At 42.1% G+C, this 11085-nt stretch overlaps 1 pseudogene; it reads right to left on the reverse strand.

Annotated features, from left to right (window-relative positions):
• Positions 1 to 4255: 4255 nt before the first annotated feature.
• LOC123646971 lies at positions 4256 to 4868 on the reverse strand (annotated as a pseudogene).
• Between the last annotated feature and the right edge of the window lie 6217 nt (positions 4869 to 11085).

Here is an 11085-nt window from a genome sequence, read left to right on the forward strand (position 1 = left end):
CTTTTTGTCTTTACTGTTTTTTTTCTAGAGATGAGAGATGGAGTCTCACTGTGCTAAGGCTGGTGTCGAACCCCTGAGCTGCAGCTATCCTCCCGCCTCAGGCTCCCAGGAAGCTAGGACTATAGGCGTGAGCCACCGCGCCCAGCCTTTATCATAGTTATTTTAAATTCCAAAATCTGTGCCATAGCTGAGGCTGGTCTAATGCTTGCTTTGTTTCTTCAGACTCTTTTTTCTTGCCTTAACACTTAGTGTGCCGTGTAATTTTTTTACTGGAGGCCAGGCATTATCTATCAGGTAATAGGAATTCAGATAAGTAGGCATTTAGTGTGAGGTTTTGAGCTGATCTGCTACAGTTGGACTATGTTCAAATTTGCTGTTGCTATAGGTGTTGAAGGCTTTAATTTCCTCTGGTGTCCTAGTTTTTGTTTTCCCTATTGTCTGGGTTTCCCCCAAAACTCCTTAAGTAGAATCTTCACCTTGTGGCTCCTTCAGCTGTAATCCATTGTTATTATTTATTTGTTTATTTGAGAATTACCTTGTGCCAGGCCCATTCTTTATATTTGTCATTTTGTTTAATGTTCTTGACAATCTTGTAAGGCAAATACACTGTTGTCCTTATTTGTAAAATGTAAGTGATTTTGCTCAAGGTCATGTGTGTAGTAAGTGGCAGAACCAAATCTTTTTTTGTTTGTTTTTTTGAGACAAAGTCTTGCTCTGTTGCCCAGGCTAGAATGCAGTGGTGTCATCATAGCTCATTGCATCCTCCAACTCCCAGGCTCTAGTGGTTCTCCTGCCTCAGCCTCCCGAGTAGCTGGGACTACAGGCATGCACCCCCACACACAGCTAAGTTTTCTAGTTTTGTAGAGATGGGGTCTCACCGTGTTGCTCAGGCTGGTCTTAAACCCCTGGGCTCAAGTGATCCTCCCACCTTAGTCTCCCAAGTCCCTGGGATTATAGGCATGAGGCACCCCATCTGGCAGAATCAAAATCTTTCAGAGCTCAGAGCCTGTGTTCTTAACCACTAGGATGGTTCCACTGGTAGACAAGGCAGAGGAAAAGAAAGAGGAAGGAGCTTGTGAAGAGGCCACAGGAAGAACAGGAGTTGGTGGTATTATTATTAATTTTATAATTATTAACATATAATCTTGTTCTCTCCACCTGGAATACCTCATCCCTCGGACACCTTTTCCCCATGCCACTTCTCTGCCTAGGAACTTCGATTTGTTCTTTAAGAACTCGACTCAGATGTCACCTCCTCTGAAGAGCCTTCCCACATCCCATCTCCCCAAACCTCCAACCCTCTGGAATCCCACAAAAATTTGCTCCGATTTCTATTCTAGCCCAAGTTACATTATAAAGTGTTCATTTTCATACCTCCCCCTTGTACTAAATTCAGAACTCCTCAAGGGCAAGGACTATGTCTAATTATTCCTTGTGATTCCATTGCTTAGCTCAGCTCACTGTAGTTGCTCCGGGAAAGTGAGATTGAATGAATCAATCATCACACCTCGAGGACCGTCTGTCTTACCAGGTACCATGCTAAAAGATGTAAAGTTAGAAAGATCAGGCTTTTGGCCCCTTCAAGTTCATAAACAAATTGAGGATGTGTTCCTATCTTTCAGTTCTACAATTATAGAAACCCAACACCACTAGCTTAAAAGGAAAAAAAGAATGTGGGCAGGGGACAATTTATTTGTCCTAGGCAGGTTACTTGCATTAATAGTTTCACGAATAGCTAAATCTAAGATTCAAGGGTTTCTAACAATGTTATCCTCCAGATTAGGTCTCTTTCTATAACCTGCTCTTGGGTGGCTTCATCCTCAGGAATTTTTTTTTTCCATGTGAAAGCCCCTCATAGCTGCATGTTTACATCCAATTGTAGCAAAAATAGAGCTTTTTATGCCAATGGTCCTAGCAAAAGTCCTAGGAGTAATTCTCAATGCTTTTAATTGAGTAACTTGCCCTTCACCAAACCCATTATAGTAACTCTGAATAGGCCTACGTCACATGCCTACCTGTGCATTTGGAAGTGGGGTTGACCCCATCCAAATGATATGGATTAAAAGTGAGGGAAGGTTGTTCACCAGAGGAAAATCAAGTTGCTGTTACTGAAAGGGGGAGAAGATATGAGGCAAGCAAAACCCAACACATGTCCTCCATAGCGGAGATGTCCCATACATCAGTAATTATATGGTAAGGCCAGGAGTGATGCCTGTCTTAAGTGCTTACAGCCAAAGATTAGGTAGGAGAAATGGATCACTTCAAGGACAGCTGTCCACAGACACCTTCCAGGAGGAAGCCTGTAAACTAGGCCTTTTGGATAGGTAGATGGATATGGTAGATGGAGATGAGGAGGCCTTTCAGATACATGGAAAGGCATGAACAAAGGCAGGGAGGTGAGGATTCTTTGGAGGTTTTCCAAGTTTGCTGGGAACTTTTGGGAATTAAGTCTGGAACTTAAGTTGGGGGCTTGATCTATACATAGTCTAATAAGTGCTAATCCTTTATGCAAATTTCCTCCATATATGATCTCAAAAAAGAGTAATTTTGGCAGGCACCAGGAGTAGGATTATTCTTCCCATGTCACCAGTGGGCCAGTAAGGCCTGGTGCAAAAGATGCCTGCTGAGAGTTTACCCTCTTGTGTCCAGAGACAGAACAGCACAAGAAGCCTGATTTCTGCTCTCCAGCCCAGGACTGTTCCCCTCCCCCCATCGACAGTAAAAATAAAATCTGGGGTTGGAAATCACCAGGACAGCAGCTGTGGCTCAGCCCCAGGGCCAGCCTGAGGACAGCTTTGCAGGAAGGTGTGGGAACAACCATATAGGCAGAAAGAAAGTATCTGACTTGCATAATGGCTAAGAGCAGAGACTGTGGAGTCAGGCCTGGTTTTGATTCTCAGTTTCATTAGTTAAGGTGTTACCTTGGGCAGATTATATAACTTCTCTAAGCCTTAGTTTCCTCATCTGTAAACAAGGTAAAGAACCATACTTATCTTATAGGATGGTTCATGAGGTCTGAATGAGGTATTACATATTAGGAACTTAGCACTCTCTTCCTTGTCTGGTCTGGTCTCCTTTTCCTCGTCCAGTCTAGTCTCCTCTTCCTCGGCTGGTCTGGTCTCCTCTTCATCATCCAGTCTCCTCTCCTCTTCCTCATCCAGTCTGGTCTCTTCGTGTCCAGTCTGGTCTCCTCTTCCTCCAATCCATTGTTATTATATGGGAGCACTGTTGATGAGGTGGTAAAGTATTAGGGAAATAGTGATCATTCTATAGTTCTGTGATCAAATCTCACTCTTTGCCTGTGTCCCTGGGCTGTGACCCCTTCACAGTGTTTCTCAGCATTATTCCCCCTTAGGTGAGACAGAAAGACTAGAGGGGCTCTATTTGGGTAATTTTCCTTCCCCCAAGTCAGATAAGACTCTGGTAAAGTTTTCACCCTGCTAAGTAGGCCTTTGTTAGAGCACTCTGGGCATATTTCAGAATGGTTAGTTTTCCTCTTAACCTTGCCAGAAACACAAGTGTTTCTTCCTGGCTTTTCATGGTGAGAACCTGGTTTGGTTCCTAGAAGTAAAACCCACTAAGACACCAGCCACCCCCTCCCCCATCCCAGACTTTCTCACCCTCACACTGGTCCACACCCAGCCTTTAGCCTTCATCAGTTGCCATTCGAGTGTCCTGCCAGCGTGGGGCTCCAGCAGCTCTGTTGCAGGCCAACTGACCTCTGTGATTCTCTTTATTTTCTTGTCTCCAGATTTTGCCTTGTGACCTCAACTCTCTGATGAGTCTAAGAAAAATCATTAATGTCATTGATTTTTGGTTTGTTTAGCTTCTTCTTATTGCAAGGATATGAATGACAACTTCTAAGCTCTTGACATGTCAGAACTGAAACCGGAAATCCCCCACAATGTATGTTTTTCAAATTAAACATATGTAATTCTATATGATTAGTTACTTAGTTGGAATAAATTTAATGATGCTAATGCTTTTCAGTCACCATTGTAATAATCCTAAACCTCCTAAAAAAAAGTAAGAATTTGATGTGACTTCTAATTTTTCCTCTGTTTATGAGTCTATCTGTATATCTATATATACACATAGATATATATTGGGGGTATATATATCTATAGCTCTACATGTGTGCACATATATATACATATATGTATATACATACACACATACATATATATTTTTTTAGGTGGACAAGAAGTAGGATTTATTGGTGTGCCTGAGTAAGGGAGCAGCACAGTGAAAGCCCTCATGAGTGCAGGCCCTCCCCTTGTACAGGGGGCCATGACCGGGGATATAATTTGCCCCCACAGCCATCCAGGATGAGCCACTTCTCAGCCACCCTGTCTTCGCATTCATGTGAATTAAATTTGGTAAAGCCCCACTTCTTTGAGATGTGGGTGTTCTGATGGCCGGAAAACTTGCACTTGGCCTTGTTAGGGCTCCTTCTGCAGTTTGGTACAGAGTATGGAATCTGGCAACAGTGCCCTGGGGTTTTCCAAAGGCACCTCACATACCTGCCTGGAGCCCGTCAGTCCCAGCACAGGACAACAGCTTGTTGATAGGGACAACACAGAAGGGGTGGAGCCTCACTCAGGTATGAAAGCCGTCAAAGCCATCCTTGCCACAACTTTTTACCATATATTTGTTGGCACAAATACAGGCAGCCTCCGGGGCTTCTGAGGAGAGCTGCTCATATTCATCTGACTGTATGTGGCCACAGAGAGGGAACTCATCCACTTTCGCCACCTGCCCCAAGTCAAAGATGGGAATCTTGGCATCAGGGACACCTCGGCAGAAGTGAGATTCGGGTGGGGCTTGTTCTTACACTACCGGTAACACTGGGTGGGGCAGCGGCCCATGGAGACTCCCGCATCTTCCATAGTGCACCCAAGGGAAAGAGGCATGTACATTTTTAATGCGGGTGTAATGTGTATATAATACTATGCTGTAACTTCCTTTTTTTTCCCTAGACTCCTGGCAAGCTGTAATGTAACTTTGTTCATTAAATATTCTTGAAACTGCGTTTTTATTTAAGAGCTATGTTTATTTCAAATGAGGTTTCTATTCAAGTGACAAAATTATTTTTCCTCAGGAATCTTGAAATTTCATTTATTCATAATTATTAATTTTTTTCAATAAAGATTTATGAATCTTTGGATCTATGAATAAAATTTTATGTTCTATTAAAAACATAGGCCAAAAAAATCTTTATCTCATTTTCAACTAATTTTTGGAGCAAGTATTCAATTATATCATTATTTTCCTAATTTCCATATAACATCAACATGTAATAGAAAAAATCTATACTAATTTTTTCAGCTTGCCTTGTGAGGGTTCAGCAGATGTTTTCAGATACTTTTTTTGGTAGCTACACTTTGAGATGTATTTCTGGTTTAAGATGGCAGACTGTACACACACCTTTATCTTCTTTCCCCCCAAGGTCTCTTTGAATTATGGAATTTTAGGAAGAGCCAGCAGGTAGGATCATTGATGGGGAACGAGAAGAAGTTACCCTTAGCCCAACACACCACATGTAATGAAGGGAATCCTGGCAATTGGCAAGCTCAAGGTCAACAAAAAGAACACAGCCGAGCCAGGAAGCCACCTTGAGGATAATTAATCAGGGAAGCGTGCCTAGAATTACAGGACTGTTGGTTCCCACCCCTTCTCTTCTCTCATTATTTGTTCAAATATTTGTTGAGCACATTGCGAAGCACTAGACACTGTTAAAGTGCTCTTGCCCTTGGAATAAAGCCCATGAATATTCTCTAAGGAAGGCGGGCAGGCAGCCTAGGAAGGGCACCGGGCGAAGTGAAGGAGAGCAGAGCTGAGCAGACTTCGGAACTCCACAGCAGATGCGGGTGGGGAGCAGGGACAGGCGGCTCTGCCTAGGAAAGAAACACACCAAACCTGCTCCATCCCTAGCGCAGCCCTGCTTAACTGGGCAATTGTGGGGTTCCCCAGCCTGCCTGCCGGCTCCTCACCCACACATCTATTATTTAGCAAGGCATGCCCCGCCACTTGGCCGCTTACAGGGAAGCTGCCAGCTGGAGAGCAGGGAACATCACTGCCAAAGAAACACACACCCACTCAGCCCAGACCAGCCAGTGAGTTGTTGGCTGCTCCGTGTGAGTGAATGTCAAGGCTCACCAGACAGGAGGGAAGGCACCCCCAGCATGGAAGCGAAGGACCAAGATGAACCAACTGAATAATGGACCCTCATAGGAAATAACGATAACTCTAGACACGGAAGAATATTTCAAACTGTCCTAATTAGTATTCTCAGAAGACAGTGCATCTAGAAAGCAAAAAGTCTTCAGTGAAAGATGTTTAATCAGACAACCGGAAGAGTGATTGCCAGAATCATGTAAGGGATCGGGGGAAATGACGAAGGGCATCAGCTGAGTAATCTAGAGGACAAACCAGAGGATGCCTCTCGGAACATAAATTTGAAAGACATCAGACAGGATATTTCAATATAAAGGTGAACAAAGGCGAGAGTGCGGAAATAAATGAAATAAATAATAGAAGAAAGTTTCTTCTAACTGAAGAAAAATATAACTCCCCAAGTATCAAACAGGACTAATTAAAAAAATCCACACATTCTGATGAAATTTCAGAAATCCAAAAATGTTCAATAGAAAGAGTTGAAAAGCCATGACACTTGCAAAGTATCCAAAGTCAGACTGATTTCAGATTTCTCATCATCAAGTGCTAGAAGCCATTGGAGCAATGTCTTCAAAGATGGAAGAGAAAAATGTCAGAACCTAAAATTCTATACTTAACTAAGGCATCCATCAAATGTGAAGGCAAAATAAAGTTATTTTCAGGCCAGGCTCACACCCATAATCCTAGCACTTTGGGAGGCTGAGGCAGGAAAATCACTTGAGGCCAGGAGTTCGAGACCAGCCTGGGCAACATAGCAAGACTCTGTCTCTTAAAAGAAAAAAAAGATAGCAGGGTGTGGTGGTATGTGCCGGTATTCCCAGGTACTCATGAGGCTGAAGCAGAAGGATTGCTTGAGCCCAGGAGTTTGAAGTTGCAGTGAGCTATGATGACGCCACTGCACTCTAACCTGGGGAAGAGAGGGAGACCTTGTCTCAAAAACAATAAATAAAGATATTTTCAGACAGATATTCAAGAAGCTTATCCCCTTACATTGAGAAATTTCTTGGGATTCTTCAGTAAAATCAAAATAAATCCAAAAGAGGAAGATGACATAGGAGTAGCAACTACAAATTAAAGTACAATACAATATAATTAATGATAGAAATAAAAGAGGATATATTAGTCACGGGTATTGGGAAGATTCTCCTTTGATTGCCCAGCTATTGATGAACTACAGTTATATTGTCCTTTTTTTTTAGTTCCAGTGCACTATCTGGTTCTATAATACAACTTGCATATTCAGAGCTTTTGTGATACTACTACTTTGGTTTTCTACCTTTAGGATTTATTCATTCATGCATTCAACATATGTTTATTGAGCACCTACTACATGCTAGGAATTGTACTTGGTAATGGGAATACTCTGAACACAGCAAAGCTCCCCTCATGGACTTACTTTCTAGTGGGGAGAGAGGCAATAACACTTAAATGTTCTGGGAAAACACTTTCTCTAAATGTACACAACACTTTTGACATCATATGTTTGGGTTTTTTCCCATACTGACCAATGTCTGACACCAGCTGGGTGTGTTGCAATTTAATTCAATTCAGACACTATCCACCTGTAGTTAATGTGAGATCCCACAAATTAAAGAGCTCAGTCCCACTAGACTGCCTTGATTTCAGATGCTAATTGCAAGCCCAGGCCTCCCATAATTCTGACCAACTTGCTATAAATCATAGCCTCTTATGACCTCCGCCCTCAGATTAGACAATTCACTAGAATGGCTCACAGAACTCAGGGAAACACTTTACTTATACCAGGTTATTATATTAATAAAAGATACAACTCAGGAAGAGCAGATTGAAGAGACACATATGGCAACGTTGGGGTGGGAGAACTTTCGTACCTTTTCCAGGCAGACCACTTTCCCAACACCTTGATGTGTTCACCAACTCAGCTTTCTGAATCCCATTCTTACGGGTTTTTATGCAGGCTTCATTACATAGGCATGCTGATTAAATCATTGGCCATTGTTAATTAAGTCATTCTACAGCCCCCACCCTCCCCCAGGGGTGGGGCGGTGCAGAAACTTTCAGCCTCTATTCACACGGTTAGTTCTGGCAGCCACAAAAGACATTCTTTTTACCGCTTGTGACTTAGGAAATGTCAAAGGTTTTAGGAGCTCTGTGCCAGGAACTAGGAAGAACAAATGTACATTTTCTATTATGAATCATAGTATCACAAATATAGAATGTTAAATGATAACAAATGGGAAGAAAATTAAACAGTAAGGAAATAGAGAATGAATGGGGTGGAGGGGAAGGGTTGCTGTTTTAGATAAGTTGTTCAAGAACACCTCTCTAGGGAGGTGGCATCTGAGCTGAGACCTGAATCAAGTGCCACGAAGGGCAAATGCAAAGGCCGTGAGGCAGAAGCATGCACAGATTCTGTGGCAAAGAGAAAATTTAGATGTAAGTAGACAAATTATATATCAATATAAATATCTTGACAAAGTAAGATAATATAACTAGCCAAAATTTGGAGGAGGCAAAAAGAATAAATGCATTAATTTACTGATTTTCATAGAGGGAAATCAATAGATACAATCTGATACAATTTAGGAAATAGATGATGTCATATAATATTTAAAGGCAAAAAGGCAGCCATTAGGAGAAGGAAAAATAGGAGCCAACTAGAGCCATCGGGAGGTAATTAGGGAGAGTCAAGGGGTTGTATTACAAGTATAATAAATCATTTATATAGCAGGAAGTGAAAAATACAGTCCAAAGTTGATAAATTAACTGAGGGCTGCACAGGCCCCAACCTGTCCGTGGTCTGGACTTGCTATCTGCCTCATAAAGCAGAGTGGGGGGTTTTTGTCCGGAGATAAAGTGGTCTTCTCTGGAAAACCCTCCTACATAGTTGGCTTTGGCATTTACCAGTAATAGGAATGCAGGGATTGAGGCCTCATGAGTCTGGGTTTTCAGTTAAGGTCTAGAGAGAAGACAGTGATTATAACCAGAAAATCCTGAATGGGGTATAGTTACCTCCAGAACTCAGCCTGGGTTCATGACAGTCATAGAAGTGGATTCCTTAATAATAATTAAAATATAGTTTCAATTGTATTTAAAGATACAATTAAAATAATTTAAAAATATAGTTCTCAAAGTTGAAAAATATATAAAATGAAAGGATAATATTTACTGTTATGATGAAAATGAATTAAAACCAGAAACTCTGAACAGTGGTTGCCTCTGTATGTAGACGGGGAACATGTGGAGGGAGGAGAGACTTTCATTTTTCATTTCTGCCCTTCAGTGCTACTGGAGTTCTTTCTACCTTTTTACCTTGCATGCATAACTATAGCTTTAAACTATACATAAACTATGTATAAACTACATAACTTTATGTAAACTATATAATAACTAATTTTTAAATATCTTTATAATATAGAACCTATTTTATTCCCATAAACAAAGTAGCTTACAAAAATACAAGCAACTTACAAATTATACAAACAATAATAGTAATAATTATGTTAATTCAGGAAAGAGGGAAAATTATTTGTCTTAGCCAGTTTGGGCTGCTGTAACAGAATACCATAGACTGGGTGGCTTAAACAACTGAAACGCATTTCTCACAGTCTGGAGGCTGGAAGTTAGAGATCAGGGTGCTGGTGTGGTTGGGTCCTGGTGAGGGCTGTCTTCCGAGTTTGCAGATGGCCATTTTCTTGCTGTGTTCTCAGATTGTTACAGCCCAGCCAGGTTCATTGCCTGCTGCTCAAGGGGAAGCCCATACACTACGGCAGCAGGGGTTACCATGGAGAAAGAATTTAATATCACAGGCGCCACGTGAGGAGACAGGAGGAATTTCTCAAATCTGTCTCCCCGAGAATTTGGGAGAAAGGGTTTTTAAAGACAGTTTTATCAGACAAAGAGGTAGGCAGCTGAGTCTGCTGCTTGGCTGGGTTCTGGGTACAATCGTAGGGGTGTAAAAATTGTCTTCTTCTTCTGAGTCAGTTCCTGGGTGGGGGTCGCAAGACCAGCTGAGTCAGTTCTTGGTATGGGCCATTGGTCTGAGTGGGTCAGCCAGTCCACCAGAATACAAGGCCTGGAATGCATCTCAAAAACTAGCCTAAGGTTTCACAAGGGTGCTGTGATCTATGGGAGCAATGAAGACAGCTAAGAATCTTTATGACCATCAGCTATGTGACTCCTGAGTAGTAAGCAATTGTAGGAAAGCAAGCTAGGGAACAATGGCCACTTATACACATGTTTAACTATGCCTGTACCTTTGCAGAGTTCAAGCTCCGACCACAGTTCCCACCTTGTGGCCCTTCATTAATTTTATAAAGGGTGGTTCAAGATGGCAGAGAGGAAGCAAGCTCTCTTGTGTCTATTCTTAAAAGCGCACATAATGCCATCATGTGGGCTCCACCCCCATGACCTAATTACCCCCCAGAGGCCCCATCTCCAAATGCCATCACAATGTAGGAAGTCTAAAGCTAGGACATAACAACACTAGTATTTGAAAACTATTTACTACATAGCAGATTTTTCATGGTTTAGCCATTAGAAGATTAATGAACTGCTGAATATTTCTTGAAATTCTGTTAACTCTAACAGAAAATTCCCTGCCAGGCACGGTGGCTTATGGCTGTAATCCTAGCACTTTGAGAGGCCAAGGTGGGAGGATCACTTGAGGTCAGCAGCTCAAAGACCAGCCTGAGTGAGACCCCATCTCTACAAAAAATAGGAAAATTACCTGGGCGTGGTGGCACACATCTGTAGTCCCAGCTACTCAGGAGGCTGAGGCAGAAGGATCGCTTGAGCTCAGGAGTTTGAGGTTGCAGTGAGCTATGATGATGCCACAGCACTCTAGCCAGGGCAACAAAGTGAGACTGTCTCAAAAAAAAAAAAAAATTCCCTCTTTGGTAGAGACATCTGGGGAAATGAACTAGATAA

The sequence above is a fragment of the Lemur catta genome, chromosome 11 (assembly GCF_020740605.2).
Source record: "Lemur catta isolate mLemCat1 chromosome 11, mLemCat1.pri, whole genome shotgun sequence".
Classification (NCBI taxonomy): domain Eukaryota; kingdom Metazoa; phylum Chordata; class Mammalia; order Primates; family Lemuridae; genus Lemur; species Lemur catta.